The sequence below is a fragment of the Leptopilina boulardi genome, unplaced genomic scaffold (genome assembly GCF_019393585.1).
Source record: "Leptopilina boulardi isolate dan_hultmark-lab unplaced genomic scaffold, ZJU_Lbou_2.1 LbouV2_278, whole genome shotgun sequence".
Classification (NCBI taxonomy): domain Eukaryota; kingdom Metazoa; phylum Arthropoda; class Insecta; order Hymenoptera; family Figitidae; genus Leptopilina; species Leptopilina boulardi.
In genome coordinates, this window is record NW_026137838.1 from 4,120,178 (window position 1) to 4,143,105 (window position 22,928).

The 22,928-nt window shown below is 29.7% G+C and overlaps 1 protein-coding gene across 3 annotated transcripts in view; it reads left to right on the forward strand.

Moving 5' to 3' along the window:
- The window catches only part of LOC127281823 (discoidin domain-containing receptor tyrosine kinase B-like), a 132,228-nt gene that overhangs the window by 23,118 nt on the left and 86,182 nt on the right, over positions 1-22,928 (forward strand). The window contains exon 1 of one of the 3 annotated variants that reach the window (XM_051305753.1): positions 9,205-9,238. The exons of the other annotated variants lie outside the window; for them this stretch is intronic. The gene's annotated coding sequence lies outside the window, so the exon portion shown is untranslated. Of the gene's footprint in view, positions 1-9,204; positions 9,239-22,928 lie in introns of those variants that run through there. 3 annotated transcript variants of the gene reach the window in all.

Here is a 22,928-nt window from a genome sequence, read left to right on the forward strand (position 1 = left end):
AATTTGTTGAATTTTCTTTTTTTGATAAAAAAATATATAAACATTTTGGTCTCATGTTATCCAGTGACGTATTGATAATCAACCATAGAGGACGTTTTAAATCATTTATATTATTTGTGTCAGTGACAATGACAAATAAAGTATTTGATCTTGGATTATTAAGTGTCACTCCAATTGAGGAGTGTTTTAATTTTTCCACATTTATTTGTTGTAATGTAAATAATAAATGGGGAAAATATTTTATCGCCTGACGAGAATCTTGATTAAAATCGACAAAAGTTGATAAAACATTTTCATCGATTAAAAATAAAACTTGATGCTTTTTCACTTTTTTAGCTAAATGTTTTAATATTTCACTACGCCAATTTTGATTAGTTTTACATTCAGTTATGAAAAATGTAATAAAAACGAAAACTGATATCTTAATGACAGTGAACATGTTTTTAATATACTTTTTTCAAAAATTAATTATTAAAAAAAAAAAATATATTTTAGTTCCTCTGCGGAGGAATCAAAACTGTTTCTCGTGTCAGTAAATTGATACAACTGAAAATTTTTAGCTAGTGACAATTTGGAATTATAATTTTAAATAAAAAACTGAAACTTTATTTTCAATAATTGAGGATCAAACCTCTGTTATTTGTCGTATTTTTTTCAATTAGAGTTGATATTTATCTGACAAATGACTGACAAAGGAAGTTAAATTATTACTCTATGCATTTTTTTTATCAATTTTATTATTTATTGGAAAAAAAAAATTATTTTCGTCATTATGATCCTTTTGATAAAAAAAAAATTGTTAAAAATAATAATACAGAATTATATGTATTATTTTAGTTTTAAGCATTTTTTAAAGGATTTTATGTAGAAAATATGATTTACAGAACTGTTTTTATAATTTTGCTGAGGGCTATAAAAAAAAGCGTACTTTTTTGAACTGTTTTTTTATAACCTTGCTGCATACTATTCTGAAAAGTTTATTTTTCTGTACTATTTTATTATTTTTCTGCATAGCGTGGGAAAAAGTATACTTTTCCGCACTATTTTTTAATAACATTGCTGTATGCGATGAAGAAAAGTGTACTTTTTCGAACTATTTTTCAAAACTTTGCTGCATACTACGCTGAAAAGTATATTTTTCTGCATATCATGGAAAAAAGTATACTTTTCCGCACTGTTTTTTTTATAATTTTGCTGTATACTATGCAGAAAAGTATAATTTTCCTTACTGTTTTTTATAACTTTACTGCATACTATACTAAAATAGTAGAAATAGTACAAATAGTACTATTACAGCAAAGTATACAGCAATGTTATAAAACCAGTGCGGAAAAGTATAATTTTTTGCATACTGTGCAAGAAAGTGGTACAAGAGTGCAGAAAAGTATATTTTTCCGCATAGTATGCAGCAAAATAGTGCAGGAATACTACAAGTAGTGCAGAAAAATATACTTTTCAAAAACAGTGCAGGAAAATATAATTTTCTGTACTGCTGTACCACTTTATTGTATATCGTGGAGAAAAGTATACTTTTTTGTACTACTTGTACTATTCCTGCACTACTCTGCTGCATATTATAGTAAAAAATATATTTTTCTCTACTTTTTTTTATCACTTTTCTGCAAACAGTGCGGAAAAATATACTTTTCTGTACTCTTTTATCACTTTATTGCATACCATGCAGAAAATTATACTTTTCCGCACTGTTTTTTATAATTTTGCTGTATACTATGCAGAAAAGTATAATTTTACTGTTTTTTATAACAGAAAATAGTAGAAATAGTACATATTGTAATTTCAATATAATGATAAACAATTTTTATCATTTTCGAAATAATTTTCAAATTTTATTCAAAAAATTAGCATTCTCTGTGTGAATATAATGCATATTGAGACAGCAATTTTTGAATATCACTTTCTACATTTTGAGTGCACATTCGAGTGCTCTTTTACAGATGCAAACCATTGCTTTTGATGTTCTATATATTCTCAATGAAAATTCACCTCATTGGATGTACGTCCAAACACTTTCTACCGTTACATTCACGGAAAATGTATATTTGAATATTGTATTTATATATATACGAAACTTGAACACAATGTCAAATTGTTGTACCAACAAGTTTGCAATCGTCAAGGAAAATACCTTCGGGAAATTGAACACTCTCCCCTCCCCTTTTTTCCCATTTTACTTGAAAACATTTGCGCGCGACTACTACTCTTTATTCTAGAGAAAATTTCTTCTATTACAAAGTTTTCATATAACAATTCTCACACAATTTTAATATTGATTATAAAATCTCTTTTTCAAATCTGTTTGTGTAATTTTATTTTATTTATTATTTATTTTTTTATTCATTTATTTATTTATGTAAAATATATTATAAAGGAAAAAATTCTTAATTATAAAAAATTTTTTAATATTTAATTTTTTTTTTTTAGTTATTCGAAAATGATTTCCTGTTATAGAAAACCTATATTTTATACTAAAGGAAGTTTCTTTTTGTGATATATACTTAAATTTTCAAATTTCATTTTATAATGGTATTCAAAAGAGATTGAGAAAAGCTCAGAGAAGCTCTTTAACTGGGTTAGGTACAAGTGCACGTGATTGCAATATATTTGGAAATTCAGTTGAGCGTTTGCGAGTACTGAATGTATTATGTATATATATATATATATATATACAAGAGTCATAACCATATTTGAAATGTAATATCGGTGAAATGTCTTCTTCCACGATATTGTTTGCTTCTTCCTCCGTTTGCATGTATATATAAGATATAGAATATATACTTGAAGAGAAATGTACTTGTTCCTTTTTGTACATATCTGAGATCTACTTTATTAGTAGTTGCATCTCACCTTTTTCAGACGGTCGATACGTAATTCCACTTTCACTTCCGCTAATTCCAATTTCCACTCTTGTTTTACTTTCACTTCCACCGATTCGAATTTTTACTCCTAATTTCATTTTCACTTTCACTAATTCTCATTTTCATTCTTAATTTCATTTTCACTAATTCTAATTTCACTTTCATTTTCACTTTCACTGATTAGAAATGAGTGAAAATGAAAGTGAATTCAGAATTAACGGAAGTGGAAAAGGAAAGTGAAAATTAAATTTTGAGTAAAAATTAGAATCAGTGAAAGTGGAAGTGAAAGTATAGGTGAAAAGAATTATTAATGAAAGTTGAAATAAGAGGAAAAAAATTCCACTTTCACTTTCGCTAATTACAATTTCCACTCTTGTTTTACTTTCACTTCCACTGATTCGAATTTTTACTCCTAATTTCATTTTCACTTTCACTAATTCTAATTTTCATTCTTAATTTTATTTTCACTAATTCTAATTTCACTTTCATTTTCACTTTCACTGATAAGAAATGAGTGAAAATGAAAGTGAATTTAGAATTAAAGGAAGTGAAAGGGAAAGTGAAAATTAAATTAAGAGTAAAAATTAGAATCAATGGGATGAAAAGAATTATCAATGAAAGTGGAAATAAGAGGAAAAAAAAATTCTTTGTTAGTTATAAATAAATAAATCCCCATTCCCGAGGAGAATATAAAATTATTCGAGAATTTACTATTTCGGTGCGTGACATTGTTAAAAATTCATAGGACCTGTATATGTATGAGGGGAAAAAAAAAATATTGACGAAAAAACTGTTTATGATATTATACAATTTTTATTCAATGTTCATACATGTTTTGTGAATTTTTGCATTCATATCGGTGTATTTGTTTCACTTTTCTTTTTTTTTTTTTCACCAATGTGTATTTTACTCCAAACTGGATATTCATGGTATTTTCAGTTTGGTCCTTTGTAACTGGGAATGTTGAAGCTTTTCATCCCTTTACACCCGTCAGTTTTTCATTGCCCGTATTTGCTTTCATTGTTTCTACTTTGGACTATGGCCACGGAACCTGACGCCCATTTTCCTATTTTTGATCTGACACTGGATTGGTATCTACAATCCCATATGGTAACAAAAGCTAATCGAGGTCCCTCGAGACAGGTGTATATGAAAAATGCGCACATACATCCAAAAAAAACAAAAATGGTCTTTTACGTAAACTAGAAAAAAGTATCTAAAAATAATTTATTTCGAAAAATTTTGATTAATTTCATTTTGATATATATATATACAAGGCCTTATATATTGAATTTTCCCCAAATTCGTAAAGTGAATTTAGTAATTAGTTTGGAACCCTCTTTCTTTTTCGTAGGAAATAAATCCCAGTAAGGTGATGAGCCATCCAATATACGTAATATAATGTGTGGAATATTATTTTCTAGGTGTTGAATTCTCACATCAATAAGGCGAGAGTAGCCCTTCTATATTGTTACTGTAACTCACTTACATACGGAATTGCTTAATGACGATACTCGTTCGCTCGTTCACTTATAGTTTAGCATGGCAGGGAAACCGCAATATAAGTGGATCGTGTCCTGTGAGCTTCTGTACCTCCTTCTCCTCATCGCTTAAGTGCATAGAGGGTGCGAGAATTCCGAGGGTTCTCTCTCTCTCTCTCTCTATATATATATATATATATAGTGTACTGAGTCTAAGAGATTTCCACACTTGAACGATTTCACTTGATCGACTCGACTTTTGTCAGAGAGACAATCGCGATTTCTTTCTCCATTCTTCTCTTTTAAATCTATCTGCGACGATTTAAGAATTCAAAAAAAAAAAAGAAAAAATAAGAAACAGACAGAAACGTTTACTAAATTCGTTTAGTTGAAAAATTTGTATTATTTTAGTTTTATGCATTTTTTAAAAGGATTTTGTGTGGAAAATGTGATTTACAGAACTGTTTTTATAACTTTGCTGAGGGCTATAAAGAAAAGCGTACTTGTTTTTTTTATAACATTGCTGCATACTATTCTGAAAAGTTTATTTTTCTGTACTATTTTATTATTTTTCTGCATAGCGTGGGAAAAAGTATACTTTTCCGCACTATTTTTTAGTAACTTTGCTGCATGCGATGAAGAAAAGTGTACTTTTTCGAACTATTTTTCATAACTTTGCTGCATACTACTACGCTGAAAAGTATATTTTTCTGCATACCATGGAAAAAAGTATACTTTTCCGCACTGTTTTTTTATAATTTTGCTGTATACTATGCAGAAAAGTATAATTTTCCTTACTGTTTTTTATAACTTTACTGCATACTATGCTGAAATAGTAGAAATAGTACAAATAGTACTATTACAGCAAAGTATGCAGCAATGTTATAAAACCAGTGCGGAAAAGTATAATTTTCTGCCTACTGTGCAAGAAAGTGGTACAAGAGTGCAGAAAAGTATATTTTTCCGCATAGTATACAGCAAAATAGTGCAGGAATACTACAAGTAGTGCAGAAAAATATACTTTTCAACATAATATGTATTGCAGTTATAAAAGTAGTGCAGAAAAGAATACTTTCTACCATAGTATGTTGAAAATTTATAAAAACAGTTCAGTAAAATATACTTTTAACCCTAGTTTGCAGTAAAGTAGTGCAGAAATAGTAAAACAATGTAGAAAAGTCTAGGTTTTCTGCATTGTGTACTGAAAAATAGTAAAAACTGTGTAGGAAAATATAATTTTCTGTACTGCTGTACCACTTTATTGCATATCGTGGAGAAAAGTATACTTTTTTGTACTACTTGTACTATTCCTGCACTACTCTGCTGCATATTATAGTAAAAAATATATTTTTCTCTACTCTTTTATCACTTTTCTGCAAACAGTGCGGAAAAATATACTTTTCTGTACTGTTTTATAACTTTATTGCATACCATGCAGAAAAGTATACTTTTCCGCACTGTTTTTTATAATTTTGCTGTATACTATGCAGAAAAGTATAATTTTCCTTACTGTTTTTTATAACTTTACTGCATACTTTGCTGTAATAGTACTATTTGTACTATTTCTACTATTTTAGTATAGTATGCAGTAAAGTTATAAAAAACAGTAAGGAAAAGTATAATTTTCTGCATACTGTGCAAGAAAGTGGTAAAAGAGTGCAGAAAAGTATATTTTTCCACATAGTATGCAGGAAAATAGTGCAGGAATACTACCAGTAGTGCAGAAATATATACTTTTCAACATAGTATGCAGCGAAGTTATAAAAGTAGTGCAAAAAAGAATACCTTTTACCATAGTATGCTGAAAAGTTATAAAAACAGTTCAGTAAAATATACTTTTAACCCTAGTTTGCAGTGAAGTAGTGCAGAAATAGTAAAACAATGTAGAAAAGTATACTTTTCTGCATTGTATACTGAAAAATAGTAAAACAGTGCGAGAAAATATAATTTTCCGTACTGCTGTACCACTTTATTGCATATCTACCACTTTTCTACACACCGTACAAAAAAGTATACTTTTCTACACTATTTTCAGATGTTTCTTAAAATTTCTTCTCTATTTTCATTGTACTGAAGTTTCAAATTTTCATTTATACCACACGTTCATCAGGTGCATATATGCTATTTGGATATGAATGAACTTGAAGGTATTTCAGCTTCCGAGAACAAGGCCCGCCCAACTTGTGCCATACGCGGTTTGCATAGGGGGACACACAAGGAGAGTAAGAGAGAGAGAGAGGGACAAGCGTATACACATGTTAACTCATCCATTTCTAGTATACATGTGTGCACATATACACATAGCAACAGAGCCCATATATATATACCCCGCAAGCTATGTACCATACCTCTGACGGGGATAAATGTCGTCGTTGCGCCGCTTAAGATGAATATCGGGTCATATTTTAGGAGTCTCTGTGTGAAATATGCTTTTTGCTCCGTCAAATGTACTAAACATTTTCTCGCCAAGTTTATTATTTTAATAGTTGCCGAAGGCTTTTGAGTCTGCTAAGATATGCGATACCATCTCATTTCCTTTGACAATAATAATCTTCAACAAAAATCTCAAATTGCTTTGGCATTTTTATTTTTTACACAATTTATTTTTTTTAGAAAGTAATTTGAAAAAAAAATTTCTCATCCATGAGGATTTGAACCCTAGTCTGTCCGGTCTCACGGGAGGTGGGTGAATTAACGCTCTCGGCCAACCAAAAATTGCCAAAGTTCACTACTGGCGCAGTGTTTAGAAATGTTACGTGTTTTCTAATTTATTATTAAGAAAAGAATTCATTATCATGTAGAAAATGAATAGTTTTAAAAATTCAAAATTGTGTATTGAAAACAGAAAAAAAACGAAAGTGTATATAAATTAATAATTAGTATTGCTATTTATGTAAAAGGCAATACAACAATAGAAAATTTTCTTTATTCTTATACCTTTTGTTAATGGAATGAAAAAAAAAATAACAACTCGCAACTAATTTTTATAAGCTCTTGTGCCTAGGCGAACAAGTCGTAAAATCACTTGTCTATCGTAGAAATGAACACTAGTTTGCGCGCATATCACTTGAAAGAGTTTAACTACGAGACTTGGAATAAATTTTGCCAACATGCTGAGCTGACAAACAGCCAATAAAGCGTTAAGGAAAACATAAATAAAGTCTCGTATTAGTATTTATAATACAATGAAAAACAGAAAAATTAATTATTATTTAAATTAATTTCTTTTAATTTAAATTAAATTTTTTATGTTAAAAATAATTTTCCCCTTGGCTCTAAAATTGTAACAAAAATAAAATTGCTGCAAAGGTCAGAGGTGGTCCTTTTCAAGTTGGCTGCAATGATGATGAACGACATATATAGTTACAGCTTTGCTTTTCTGTTCTTTTGCCGCGCTTTTGCGCCTTGATGTTTTAATGCACGCTCGAACGCATTATTAATAAACACATAAGTATAGACAAAATTTCTCTCTCTTTCTCTCTTTCTCCGATGCTAAAATTGTGGCATTGAGGTTTAGCCACAATTCGCAAGGGACGCAAAATCACTTTGATGTAATCTTTTTGATAATTTCATCCGCGTACTGAGACAAAAAGCTTCTTTAATTATATTCCTTTGAAAAGTACGCGCGACGAGCATGAGATTAATAATAATTTCAAAAGATTCCCTTCTCTCAATATATACTTAATTAAACATGATTCACATATACAATCTATTTTTTTATTTCATTAAATAAATTTCATATTTTAATAAATTTTCTGTGGGCTTTCTGATTTATTAAATTACCTTCTGTTAGTAAGAAATAAATAAAAATTTACAAGTGAAGAAAAATACGATGACACGTTATAAATATAGCTTTCTTTTAAAATCTCGTACGACATAAATGTTCGTTTCATGAACGATTAAAACGTTAATTGAATTCTCATTAAATTTAGCCGATATCTTTTTTGTTATGGCGCGGTCGTTATCGATTTTCTTTATTGACAATATTTTTTTTTTTTTTTTTTTTTTTCTTGTTCATGTGCGCGGCATCGAGTTATCTTAAAGAGTATAGGAGGTTCAACTTTACGAGAGGCTGTAAGGTCGAGAGGCACCGGTGCGCTTAAAAACGTGATATACGAGACGTACGGGCTACTTGACAGGTACTATTATCCAACGTGTACCTACAAACTTTACAGGTACTTTCTACCTGTAAAACGTGGGCACTCACAGAAACCTCAAAACGGTCATGAAAAAATTTAAATAAATATTTTTTTTTTTTTGATTAAAATAATATTGAAAATTAAAAATCGAAATTTTAAAAAAATAATTGTAGAAACAAAATTTCCATTACCATCCCTCATTCTTGAATCATATATAGAATATGAGAATCATTCGATAGAATTTTATAACGTCGTCGACATTTTTGCGACCGGAAATTAAATTCTCCATCTAGCTTCTTTAAATTCTTCTTCGTTTAAGAATAAATTTCAGGAATTATCTGTCGTGAAAGGATTCCTGTGGCTTATCGAAGTAAGACTTTTTTTTCGCGATAATGTTACGATTTATTCACTTTATATGTACACCCACCTATACAACCTTGATACTCGTATATGGTTAAATGAATTCCACTTGGGGAAAAAAAAAAAAATTTTTTAATACAATCCCCGCGACTTCTTATAAAAGTCAATGGATTTTTCTTCTTTATATTTTATTGATCGTGAATAATAATTGAAAGCTCTTTCCATACAATATCAGACACTTAATCATTGATAATAATTATTCGAATTTTGCAGGGGATTATTATAATTTTATATAAAATAATAAAAAAAATTTTTTTTTAATGGCATGTTTTATATTTATGTTTCAGGTGGGTGTTTGTAATCATTATTTTGCAGAAGTAGGGTAAGAATATTAATTAATTTTAAAAAAAATAACATTTTTAGTGACGTTTAAGTAATTTAAATTAAAAAAAAATTGCGACTTTTTTTTATTGTAAGTGATGAATTCTTCGTTTTTCGATTCGATCATTTCTTGGTAAAAAGCATAAAACCTAACACACTTTTTTTTTCTAACCAATATAAATACAGAAACATATACGTGGCACACGTTCGTCGTAAAATAAATATGAATAAATAAATCGAACGTGTTTTTACCCCCCGAGAGATGTCTGGAAAAAAGAATAAATTATTAGAAAAAAAAAATTAGTAACAAAAAATATTTTTTTAATATAGCAATAGCAGATTTTAATATTTTTAATTAATAATCTCTCCAATTGAAAAAATTTGTAATTGCAAACAATCATTGGAATTATGAAGTTGTTTTTTTTTTTTTTTTTTTTTAGAGAAGCTCACTGTTTTCTATACCAAAGAAAAGTTAAATGTTGCGTCGTGAATAGTACTTTAAAGCGATTCATCATCGCAAAGATGTGGCCAATGATAAGAACGCGAGTCCCATTTAAAATCCCAACCAACGTAAATGTTGCCAAAAAAAAAAATATATTCTCGTTGCATTTTGCGAGCATCCCTCCTGTGTTTTTCGCATCGTGTCTCAAGTCCCCTTTTCAGGATTTCGCCGAATCGATAGTATCTTCCTGCGAACACCCAACACGCATTGGACCTCTCAGCGAGAACGCGTATTAATGATACTACTGATATTCTCTCTCTCTCCGCCCGTTTCTGAATAATCATTATTTATTTTCACTTTATACATTTATATACGTTTCTCCTAAAGTTCGATTTAGATTTTTAATTTACCCAAGGCACCAAGGCTTATTTAAATTGAATAAGAAAATATATTTTTGAAAAAAATTTACAAAACTTTCTTTACAAAACAAATTATTATTATTATTTTGTGTTGAGAAAAGTATTTTTAAGATAAAAGTTTTGGCGAATGAACTTTTGATCCTTTTAAACTTAAAACCAAACAAGAATTTCTTTTTCTTTTAAAGATAAAGTTAAACTATCTGTGAATTTTAGTTAGGGGTGACTCTCTTTTTTTCCCAGACAAGGAAATTAATATTTGTGAAAAAATTTATTTATTTTTAAATTTTCTATTGAATTTTTTTCTATTAAATTAAAATTACTTTATTTATTTATAAAAATTTTTTTTTGATTTTTATTTAGATCTATTGAGAATTATTAGAAATTTTTTTATTATCGACGAATGGTATTAAATTTAGTTCACTCTTCGCTCACTAGTGGCGTTGTAATCAATTTTTCTTCTGTAAGGTTAGGTCACTTATTGTCAGTATAGAAATGTTCTTCTTTGATTCATTGAAAAAAAAAATTGATATTTAATAACCTGGCGCAATAAAAAAAATCAACAGAAACAGCATTCAAAGATCGAATTGTTTCAAAGAAATTAATATTTGTCAAAAAATTTATTTATTTTTAAAATTTTCTATCGAATTTTTTTCTATTAAATTAAAATTACTTTATTTATTTATAAAAAAGATTTTTTAAATTTTTATTTAGATCTATTGAGAATTATTAGAAATTTTTTTATTATGGACGAATGGTATTAAATTTAGTTCACTCTTCGCTCACTAATGGCGTTGTAATCAATTTTTCTTCTTTAAGGTTAGGTCACTTATTGTCAGTATAGAAATTTTCTTCTTTGATTCATTCAAAAAAAAAAATTGATATTTAATAACCTGGCGCAATAAAAAAAAATTAACAGAAACAGCATTCAAAGATCGAATTGTTGAAATTCGAAAATTTTAAAAAGCAATAAAATCCAATTAACCGTCATTCATTGTTGTAAACCATTTTTAAAGATCGATTTTAGATTGTATATATATGTTGAAAAATAAAGCTTATCGCGTTGCTTTTGTCGAGTGCAATGGTACGTAAGTTCGGAAATCGACCTTTGTATACATCAACTTCCGTCGGTTGATGCGGTGTCCAGAGACCGATTCGAAAACGTCAGAAAAGGCAAGTGTGGGTGGGTGAGAAAGCTGATTGTAGTGGTTGAAGGTCCTCGGGGTATAAGTGGATGAAGGAGGAAGGGGGGGTATGTTTAGAGAGTGTGGGTGAACGAGAATAGGTTGGTTGGTGCCTTGCGTTTGTCCTCAGGGGCTCAGCTGTGTGGCAGAAGCGTGTGGTGATCGATGTCTTTACTCTCCGCAATTTGAACAATGTCTCGTTGTCTTGAGCGCTCTTGAACGTTCGCGCGCTCACCATTCCTTGCATTCCCTTGCAAAATGAAGCATTATTACAATAATAAACAAAAAATTATTATTAGTAAAACAAAAACGAATAGTCAAATTAGTTATTTCTTTCAAATTAGTTATAATAAAAATATTTTATTATTTTGGTTATATTAAAAAAGTTTTTTCTTTTAAATGAAACTCTTTCTGAAAATAACTAATAACGCAGTTGGTCGCAGAGAGCATGCTTAAGACATTTTCATCCCGAGTGCAACGTTTGTTCAGCTAGGATGAGACTTATGATTGCGAGGAGTTTCCATCGTGGCAAAAAGCCTCCGATGGAAACTCAACTCTCGTGCATTTCCCACTCCCTCTACACTTGGGTATATATATATATATGTATACTGCTACACTTCATCCCGACTTCTCTCCGCCTTTGGGAAACCCGTACTTTCTGCACCACCGACGGAATAGTAAATAAGAATGGACCCACATACTCCATGCCAAGCACAACGTTCATTTGCTTCAAGTTACGGAGAATTTTAAGCGCCTCCCTTTACTTATTTGGTTCCTCTAATGCAAATTCAACTCTAATATTCATTGAGTCTTTCTATGCTTTAACTATCAAAGGAACAAAATTTGGAATATGGTATTAAAGTATTTAGCAATGGTATTAACCATTGTTTACTTCAAAATGCTAATAGTGGCGCCATCTACGAGGCACAGTTTTGATGCTTTTCAAATTAGTATACGCTACTTATTTTGAACTCCAATTTTTTTCCGTGGCTACAATTCGTGATTATTTTATACAAAAAATTTTTTTTATCAAAATGAACAGTAAGACTAAATAACAATATATTATTGTGAATTTAAAATTTTTCTTTTAAAATACTGAAGTGAACGATAAAAGCATTTTTTTTACCAATGAAAACTATTTTTTAAAATTAATTATTAAATTTTATATTAAACTTATAATTCACATAGACGGTGGCGTCCTAAACTAAAGATAAATTTTTTTTTGGAGATAATATAATATATTATAATATTCGAAAAAAAACATTGTATTAATTAAATGTCAATTTTTTAGAATCGTTACCACCATCAATTCAGATCATGCAAATTCTTACCATAGAAAATATAAATAAAAATTGTCTTTTGAGGTTTTCAAAAAAAAACTTTTCTTCCTCTTCTTCATATTATAAAAAATTTTAAGAATATTTCTAAAAATTCGAATTTTTGAAAAGTCATTCACTAATTTTAATTAAAGAAAATTTCGTCATTTTGTTTTTCACTAGAAATTTACTCTGAATTCAATTAAAATAAATAGAAAATTTTGGAATAAAATTTTCTTTTGAGGTTTTCAAAAATAATTTTTCTTTATTCTTTTCCTTTTTAAATTAATTACAATATATTCAATTTTTCCAAAGTAATATAACAATAATAGTAATCCCACATCATAATTTTTAGGCACGTGCATAAATTATGCTACCAATTTTTCATCAATTTAAATCCTTAACTTACTTGATAGAACTTCTTATTACTTATATTGTTGTTTTCAATATAATATCAAAATTTAATAAAATAAAAATTACTTCAATTTTTCTTAAATTAAAATATCTAATATACCTAAAACAAAACTGAAATAATTGAATCATTATATATTATTTTTCTGACATTATCCAAAGTAGCATTAAATTACATTAAAAGCATTTCAATTTCTCCATATGTGTAATATTATTTATTAAATTTTTTAATATATAGAAAGAAAATATAAATTACATTGTGAGTAATTTATTTGAAGCTTTAGTAATAGTCTGATTTTGTCATTCGTACGAAGTGGTTGTACAAAAAATGAAATTTATAAATCTATTTATTGTGAGTTTTATTTTTTGGAAAGAAATCCTAGGAATATCATCAACAAGTGGATATTTTGATGGATTGATAAAGTTTATAAAAAAAGAAAGAAAATTATATCATGTAGTATTTATTCTTGACGATAAAGAAGAAAATATTGATCCAATAATGAAATCTCTTATGACAACAGTCAATTCGCAGTTTCCATCTATAAGTATTACATACAATGATCTATTTAACGACAGTATCAGGCCACATTTAAAATTTCTTGAATTACCCAGATATACTACACTGTTTATTTTACAGTGGACTAGCGAAAGTCTTAAGATTCTTGGAAATGAAACGATATTTCCAAAGGTCATTGTATACCAATTTCAATCTATAAAATCAAGATGTTTATTTGTAAACTCTAAATTTTTGACTCATGATAACATCAGTTATATTATGAAAGACATGTATCTATCTTATCATGATGATTTGGATATTACTTTCTTGACATACGATAGTGAGCGCAAAGTAACGGTCAAACCAATTTTTGAAAAATTACCTATTATTAGTCACTGGAATCCTTTTACCAATAATTGCTCTCATCAGATAATATCAGCCAAAAGTCAATGGTTTCCAAAAAAATTGTTGGTTTCAGAAATAACAACGAAATTTATTTATAATCTGAAACAAGAAATGACTTGTCAGACAAATTTCAATGACTTATTAAACAAAACTCTAGCGTATGAATCATGGATATGTAAAGTAGTGTCTGCTCTTCACGCAGCTCTTCTTAGAAATGATTTTTCTTATTCAAATGTTCTGTCGTTTTATAAAATACAAGCTATTATTCCACGAAATACAAAAGTAACCAATGAAATCGAACTTTCATCACAATTTTGGAACATGATCCTGGCAACACTTGGAATAGTTGCAATAATACGAATAACGGTATATTTATTAAAATTCAATTGGCAGACTTTAAATATAAGTCAAATTGTAATTGGAATGGGTAATGAGAACGAACCCGAAAATTGGTCAGAAAGAATAATTTTTGGCTCACTTTTAATTACATGCATTGCCTATACTAGTTATTTTTACACTATAATTCTTGATATCAGTTTTCAAACTGCTCCTGAAATTTCAACAGTCGATGAACTTCTTCAATCATCTTTGTTTCCAGTTATAAATTCTGAATCTCGTCTTTTACTATCTAATGCTAATAATTCTGTTACTGGACAATTGTTAAACAAAACATCTAATCATTTCAATGTTGAAGACTACTATAAAGAAGAAGAATGTCTAAAATATTTGTTAGACCATCAGAATATAACATGTATTTTTGTTGATGGTACTTATCATATTAACAAATATAAATCTAAGTACGGCTATACAAATAAGTTTACAATATTGAAAGAAGATATTGCAAACGTAGAAGACCATTTCATTTCGAAACATTCTGAATTAGTTGCTCAACCGGTTGAATATAAATATTACCATATAATTTCAGAATTTGGATTACTTAGAAATCTTGATAAACCTAATGAACCTCCACTATCAAATAATGATTTTGAACCTGATCTACTGACAAAAAAAAAACTCTTTCCCATATTACTTGGTGTACTAATCATTGGATATTTGCTTTCAATAACTGTTTTTCTCCTCAAAATAATAACAGCCAAGATAAAAAAAAAATTTTTCAACAAGCCAAAATTTCGATTTGTATTCTAGGAAGATATCAATGCACTGAGAAAAATAATAATGTAATGTTAACAAAATAATTTGGTGGAGCACTTTTAGTTAAGATTACAAAAATTTAGTTGACATAACAGTAACGAAAGAAGCAATCAATCGAGAAATTTAGTTGGCTGTACCAAAAATTTCGTTCAAGTGATGCATATCGAACAGAGAGAATAAAGCTTGTTAAAAGAACGGAAGTTTTTCTCCAGCCTGTATACTTTATGAAAATAATTTACACTCACATTGTCACTAGGATTCTTAGTGTAGTGGTCAGCGTTCTTGATTTGCGTTGTGTAGTCTGAGGGTTCGATCCCCAGCAGTGTTAGGTTTTTCCGCAATAGAAATTAATTTAAGTAGACATAGGGTGGTAGGTAATATAAAGCGAAAAGAATAAAAGAGGATAACAAAAGTGATAAAATTAAGTGAAAAATAAAAAATATAAGTGTGAGCCAAAAAATAATTTGGTTGAGAAAAGAAAAAAATTTTTTTCATTTAACTAAATTTTTTGTTTGCTTAAAAACAATAAGTTAGTTGTGCAAAACAAAAAATTTGGTAGACCGAACAAAATGATTCAATGAAAAAATTTAGTAGCCCAAACCAAACGGATTAGTTGCACATATATCAAATAAAAAATTTGGTTTGGAGAACCAAACTTCAGTAGATGATACCAAACAGTTTTCTCAGTGTGGTATTGTTACTGATAATAACAGAAAAAAGTATCTTTAAGTGGGTAAGACAATTTTAATCTTTATCCTATTACAATTATTTTATTTATGGCCGCTCGGTGATTCAGTGAATTCCTTGTTTCATTTACAGAGCAGAATGCTCTGAACTAAGGGTACAGGAAAGAAAGACAATAGTGATTTTTAATGACAAGGTCAGAAATTTATTTAGACAAACATTTAGAGTTATAAAATATTGATCTTTGCCCGCGTGGAAATGAAACTATGGGTAAAATCATAAAAACCATGGGCGAAATCGATTGCCAAGAGGAAAAAACGATTAGACCCATGGTTTAAACATTGACAAAAATGTCAAAAAAAAATTTTAACCCTTTCTAAAATCTTGAAAACCATGGGAAAATTAATTTTTTTATTTTGCTAATTTTGGACCATTGCATAAATCTTGCGAACCATGGGAAACAATTTTTTAATTTTACGGATTTTAGACCATTGCATAAATCTTGCGAACCATGGGAAATTTTTTTTTCTTCTTTACGGATTTTGGACAATGGCTAAAAATTTTGCGAACCATGGGAAAATTATTTTGTTTAATTTACGGATTTTTGACCATTGCAAAAATCTTGCGAAATATGAAAAATTAATTTTAAAAAATTCCCAAATGTTTTGCAAGTTTTTAACCATGCTCCAAAATCCGTAAAATAGAAAAAAAATTTCCCATTGTTCGCAAGATTTTAGCAATGGTTTAAAATCATAAAAATTATAAAACTTTTTACCATGGTTTTCAAGATTTTAGCAATGGTTTAAAAATCATTAATTAAAAAAAAAATTTCCCATGGTTCGAAAGATTTTAGCAATGGTAAAAAATTCATAAATTAAGAAAAATAATTTTCCCATGGTTCGCAAGATTTCAGCAATGGTCTAAAATCAGTAAAATTAAAAAAAATAATTTTTCCATGATTCGCAAGATTTTATCAAAATCAAAAAAAAGAAATTTTTTATTTCCCATCGGTTGGCAAGATTTTAGCAATGGTTTAAAAACTGTAAATTTAAAAAATCAATTTTCCCACGGTTGGCAAGTTTTTAGCAATGGTCCAAAATCAGTAAAATTAAAAAAAAATTTCCAAGATTTCAGCAATGGTTAAAAATCCGTAAAATTAAAAAAAAATTTCCCATGGAAAATTGTACCATGGGAAACGGACATGAGCAATGATTTTTAAGATTTTTGCCAAGGTTTAAACCATGGGTCTAATCGTATTTACCTTGGCAATCGATTTCGCCCATGGTTTTTATTATTTTACCCATGGTTTCATTTCCACGCGGGATATATCGGAACTAAAGACCCTGCGAAACTACTCTCTGTCGTCATTAAACCCTACTAGAAGTATTCTCGACTTTTCGGATTTTTGCTACTCGTGAGAATCGAAAGTTCAAGAAGGGATTTGGAAACTAGAATAAAAAAAAAAAAAATTGGGAAAAAGAATGTTACAATCCGCTGCGAGAATTATCGTGCAATTTTAATTCCAAGAGAAGAAGCGAGAAGCTTGAGCTCGTGTGAGGGCAGATTAACGGCTTAAAGCGAACTCCGCCTAGGAAATGGACGCGTATATATAGTCATTTCAAAAAAAAAAAAAAAAAACCTTGGGCGTGAAAAATTTTCTTAGTCGTTTAACACTTTCTCATCGATAAATTCTTTGATTTATTATAAATTGAATTAATTATAAAACAAAATTTTCATTTTTTTTTGTTTTGTTTTGTCTTTTAGTAAAAGTAAAAATCTTGCTTTTTCATTAAAAGCCACACTCTCTTTTTTTAATGCTACCACAAATCTCATTATGAACCACAAACAGAAAATGTGAATTAACTTATATTCTATATAATACTGTTATAACAAAGGACATTCTTGAAATTATAAAGCCCATTTTGCAGAAGCATAAGACTTAGATATTATTGTCGCATGAAGGCCAGAAATGACTGCCGCTAATTAATCCCCTTAACATGGCTCAAATTTAATTAATTTCAAAGTTATGTGGTCAGTATACTCTCTCTCTCCCTTGGTAGTAAAAGGCAAGTCTACTAAAGACCCCCCCCCTCATTTTTTCTTGGTAGACAGTTCTAAAATACCATATCAAGCAAAACCTTTGAAAATCCGATTTGAGGTCCTTGTCGAAGCTTACTTATATATACTTGACCCATCGACTTGCAAATCAAAGTCTCAATTTTCCTTTTAATTAAAACTTTTTCCTTTGCAAATATAATATTTCAAAAACTTTCTGTATCAGTGATTCGAGATAATTTTCATTTTCATTAGTTTTAATAAACTTTTAAAAGCGACGACAGAAAGTAAATTTTATTAATAATTCGTTTCTAAAATTGTGTATCGCATTTTTTGAATTTTTGTTTAAATAGCATAATTTTTATTTTATAATTTCTGATACACCGAAAAAAAAATCCTCTTGTTTCAAGAGGATTCCACTTATTTCAATGCATATTTTCCTCTAGTATATACTGCAAAAGGATGTCCTCTAGGTTTAAGAGGATTGTCCTCTATGTAAAATTATTCCTCTTATTTTAAGAGGATACTCTTATCAATGACATATTTCTCTGCGACCCCGAAAACCTCCGAGTAACAAATTTCAGGCGAATTTAACAATTTCAAAAATTTGTCCGCCATATTGGATCCACCATTTTGAATTTTTGAAAACTAACACTGGATTCGTAATCAGCGACCCCAAAAACCCCCGAGTAACGAGTTTCAAGCGAATTGCATTAGATTTTCCAAAAGTCGTACGCCATATTCGATCCGCCATTTTGAATTTTGAAAAACTAACATCGGATTCGTAATCAGCGACCCCAAAAACCCCCGAGTAACAAATTTCAAGCACATTTGAGCATTTTTTAAAAAGTCGTCCGCCATATTGGATCCGCCATTTTGTATTTTCAAAAACGGACTTCAGATTCGTAATCAGCGACCCCAAAAATCCCCGAGTAACAAATTTCAGGCAAATTGGATCAATTTTTTAAAAATTCGTCCGCCATATTGGATCCGCCATTTTGAATTTTGAAAAACTAACATCGGATTCGTAATCAGCGACCCCAAAAACCCCCCGAGTAACAAATTTCAAGCACATTTGAGCATTTTTTAAAATTTCGTCCACTAGGTTATGATTTTGTAAAAAATTTTGAATTTGGACGCCATTTTTGGTACGCCATCTTGAATTTAAAAAAAAACCTTTTGCACCATTTTCATGTCTAAACATTTAGGACACGATATTTTTGGGGTTTTATGCATCTCCTAAAGCGAATAGCTTTGAAAAATAATAATTTACAATAAACAATTTTCAAAAAACCGTGTTTTTTTTCAAAAACATGGCCGTAATTTTTTGAATTTTGATTTTTTCAAAATTTTGAATATGGATTCTGAAAGAGCAATATCGAATACATAAGACACACTTCCTCTCAAATTTTTAAAACTCTTAGTCGCAGAGAAATATGTCATTGAAAATTGCTCTAAAAAAGTGTCCTTCCCGTCTTTAAAGGGTTAAACATAGAAGATTATTCTAAATTCTAAGAGTATTATTTTTATTCTAAAAAGATTATTCTGAATATAAGAGGAATGCTCTAGAATAGTCCTTTTGTTTCGATTATCTTGAAATTAGAGGAAAATAGTAGTCTCATTTAAAGAATAATACTCTTGTTTTAAGAATAAAATTCAAGAGGATTTTGTAAGAGGAATTTTCCTCTGAATATTTTTTTTTCGGTGTAATAGAATAATTTAAATTAGTTTCTTTTTCAGAGTGTTTTTATTTGATTTAGAAATATCATAACCCTCGATATAATTCAATTTTTCTTGTATAATGAAATTTATTTTTTTTTTTTTCCCGATGAATCCAAATTCCCCTGAATTTTCTTTAGTATTATCTATATATATGGTATATGTTGTGCCACTAACTTTCGTCGAGAAGAAATAGCCGATGGGGAATAATCAATCGCGGTCTAGAACGTGTCCCTCGAGAGTTTTGGGACTCATGTTTACATTCGCGTGCTAATTTACTCTAACCTATTGAGAGAGGGTGAGAATTCAAATTCAAGTTTACTCAAAATACTCTTCTAACCAAAGGGCAATTTTATTATCAAATTAGAATCTTTTGTTTATATATTTGCTTTTCTGATATCTTTGGCATAATATCAAAATGAATTATTCAGAACATGAATAGGAACTTTTAATATCAGATTTTTTTTCTTATTGAATTATCCCTTTTTCGATATTAACTCACAATAATTACAAAAAAAAATTTCTAGTTTAAAAAATCTTCTATATTGTTTTCAATTTTCTTCATTATTTCTCACGCCAACAACAAGAATTTATTGGTTAAAACCCTTATCGACAGGTAATATAAAGAAACTACATCGTCAACAAAAACCTGTAACAAGGTTACCCCAATAATTATTTTTCGCCAGAGGATTTATTTTATAACTTTATTTTCCTTTGGAGTCCACTTTTTTTTTTTTTTTATTGCCCCCTCATGCTCCTCTGTCCATTAGCCGGGAGATCGGTTCTCGATGGAAAAATATTGATGCCATCAATTAGAAGAAGACAATGTCGACGAAACTAAAAACAGAGGAAAAAGAAACAAACATTGAAGGAAAAATTTGAACTCAAGATTCAGTTTAGAATTGAGAAAAAATAAATTATTTTAATAATTAGTGACAATTAGTATCAATTTCTTCTTAACTAAATTGTGAGAATGAAAAATAGTTTTTTTTTGATTGAAAAACTATCGCGAACCAATTCTTGTAAATCGAGTAGGTGATAATTCACAGGTGTATTTATCATTGCCCTTCGATATCTTCACATCCAAGTTTTTCTACCTTTCGTTGAAACGATTCTTTCTACCTTTTCTTATACTAAAGATCCAACTATCAATTTTAATGATTTTTTTTCTGTCAAAAAAAAAAAATTATCAAACTATTTAGGTAAAAAATTAGAAATAATTATTTCATCAATTAGGATTTCTGACAAGTTAATTGTAAGTCCTGTGCAATATTTTGAACTTTCCAGACATATTTTATAACGCATAACTTTATGGAGTGTCTACGAATTTGAACCGGAGCTTTTAGCCCTTTGTATGAAAAGATGGCATTCGCACGTCGTATCTTTATACAAATTTACACAACCATCTTGATAGTATACATACATTTTATGATCTTATGAACAGGTCCTCGAGTGGTTTCGTGCGACTGAATAAGTTGCAGTCATTAGCAACGCGCACCTCTACTGTATACATATATATACAGATATCGCATATACATATAGATATATACTATATTTAAACAAAATGCAAACGTTTCTACATAACGATAATGAATCCCATTTCAGTAATGAGGTCGCAGACCATTGAAATCGCACTCCTTTTACTATATACAGCTGAAACAAAACAGTTGTCGTCCTGGATACACAAGTTGTCTTGAACGCACGTAAAAGTTAATGAACGAAGATATAACCGTTCCAAAGAATCAGAGAGTCACAAGCTAAAAAAAAAAACAGCCTTCCAACGTGCGCGAAGAAACCTTTTTCCCTTTTGCCAATTCCTTTTTCACATTCATTGGGCTTTTTCATTTTCTCAGTTTACTTTTTCGTCGTTTTCCAGTCTCTCTCTCTCTCTTTCTCTTTTTACTTGTGCTGCGACTATTCCTATAACAGCGGACCTTAAACGAGAGATTGAATTTATCCACTCGGAACGATATTAACGGGAAAATCCTCTGTCCTACTGTCACGTGAAAAAAAAAAGTTACTTTTATGAAGTGCCTGACAGTATTTCCGTTATAGGAACTTGTACAAGGTAAAGGCCGAATTGGAATTATAAAAATTCTTCTCTCGATATTGTCATTTTTACAGTATTTTCTTTTTTGCATTAGAGTTTACTATGATAATAATAATTGCAATAAAAGTTTTCTTACTTTCTAAAAAATGATTTTAACTTAGAATTATACAATTTTTCTTTTTAAATTATTATTTATTTTTTATGGAAACGGTTGCTGTTGAGACGGTTACTATAGTATAAGTTGCTATGGTACCACTTACGTTGGTACCATTTAGTTACGTTGATACCAGTTACTTTGGTACCAGTTACTTTAGTACCACTAACTATGGTACCATTTAGTTACATTGGTACAAGTTACTATAGTACCAGTTACTTTGGTACAAGTTACTTTGATACCAGTTACTTTAGTACCACTAACTATGGTACCATTTAGTTACATTGATACCAGTTACTATGGTACAAGTTACTTTGGTACCAGTTACTATAGTACCAGTTACTATGGTACCAGTTACTATAGTACCAGTTACTGTGGTACTAGTTACTTTGGCACTACTGACTATGGTACCACTGACTATGGTACCATTTAGTTACGTTGGTACCAGTTGCTATGGTACCAGTTACTTTAGTACCACTAACTATGGTACCATTTAGTTACATTGGTACAAGTTACTATAGTACCAGTTACTATGGTACCAGTTACGTTGGTACCAGTTACTTTGATACCAGTTACTTTAGTACCACTAACTATGGTACCATTTAGTTACATTGATACCAGTTACTATAGTACCAGTTACTATGGTACAAGTTACTTTGGTACCAGTTACTATAGTACCAGTTACTATGGTACCAGTTACTTTGCCACTACTGACTATGGTACCAGTTACGTTGGTACCAGTTACTTTGGTACCAGTTACTTTAGTACCACTAACTATGGTATCATTTAGTTACTTTGGTACAAGTTACTTTGGTACCAGTTACTATAGTACCAGTTACTATGGTACAAGTTACTTTGGTACCAGTTACTATAGTACCAGTTACTGTGGTACCAGTTACTTTGGCACTACTGACTATGGTACCACTGACTATGGTACCATTTAGTTACGTTGGTACCAGTTGCTATGGTACCAGTTATTATAGTACCAGTTACTATGGTACTAGTTACTTTGGCGCTACTGACTATGGTACCACTGACTATGGTACTATTTAGTTACGTTGGTACCATTTAGTAACATTGGTACCAGTTACTATGGTACTAGTTACTTTGGTATCAGTTACTATAGTACCAGTTACTATGGTACAAGGTACGTTTGTACCAGTTGCTATAGTACCAGTTACTTTAGTACCACTTACTACTGCACCAT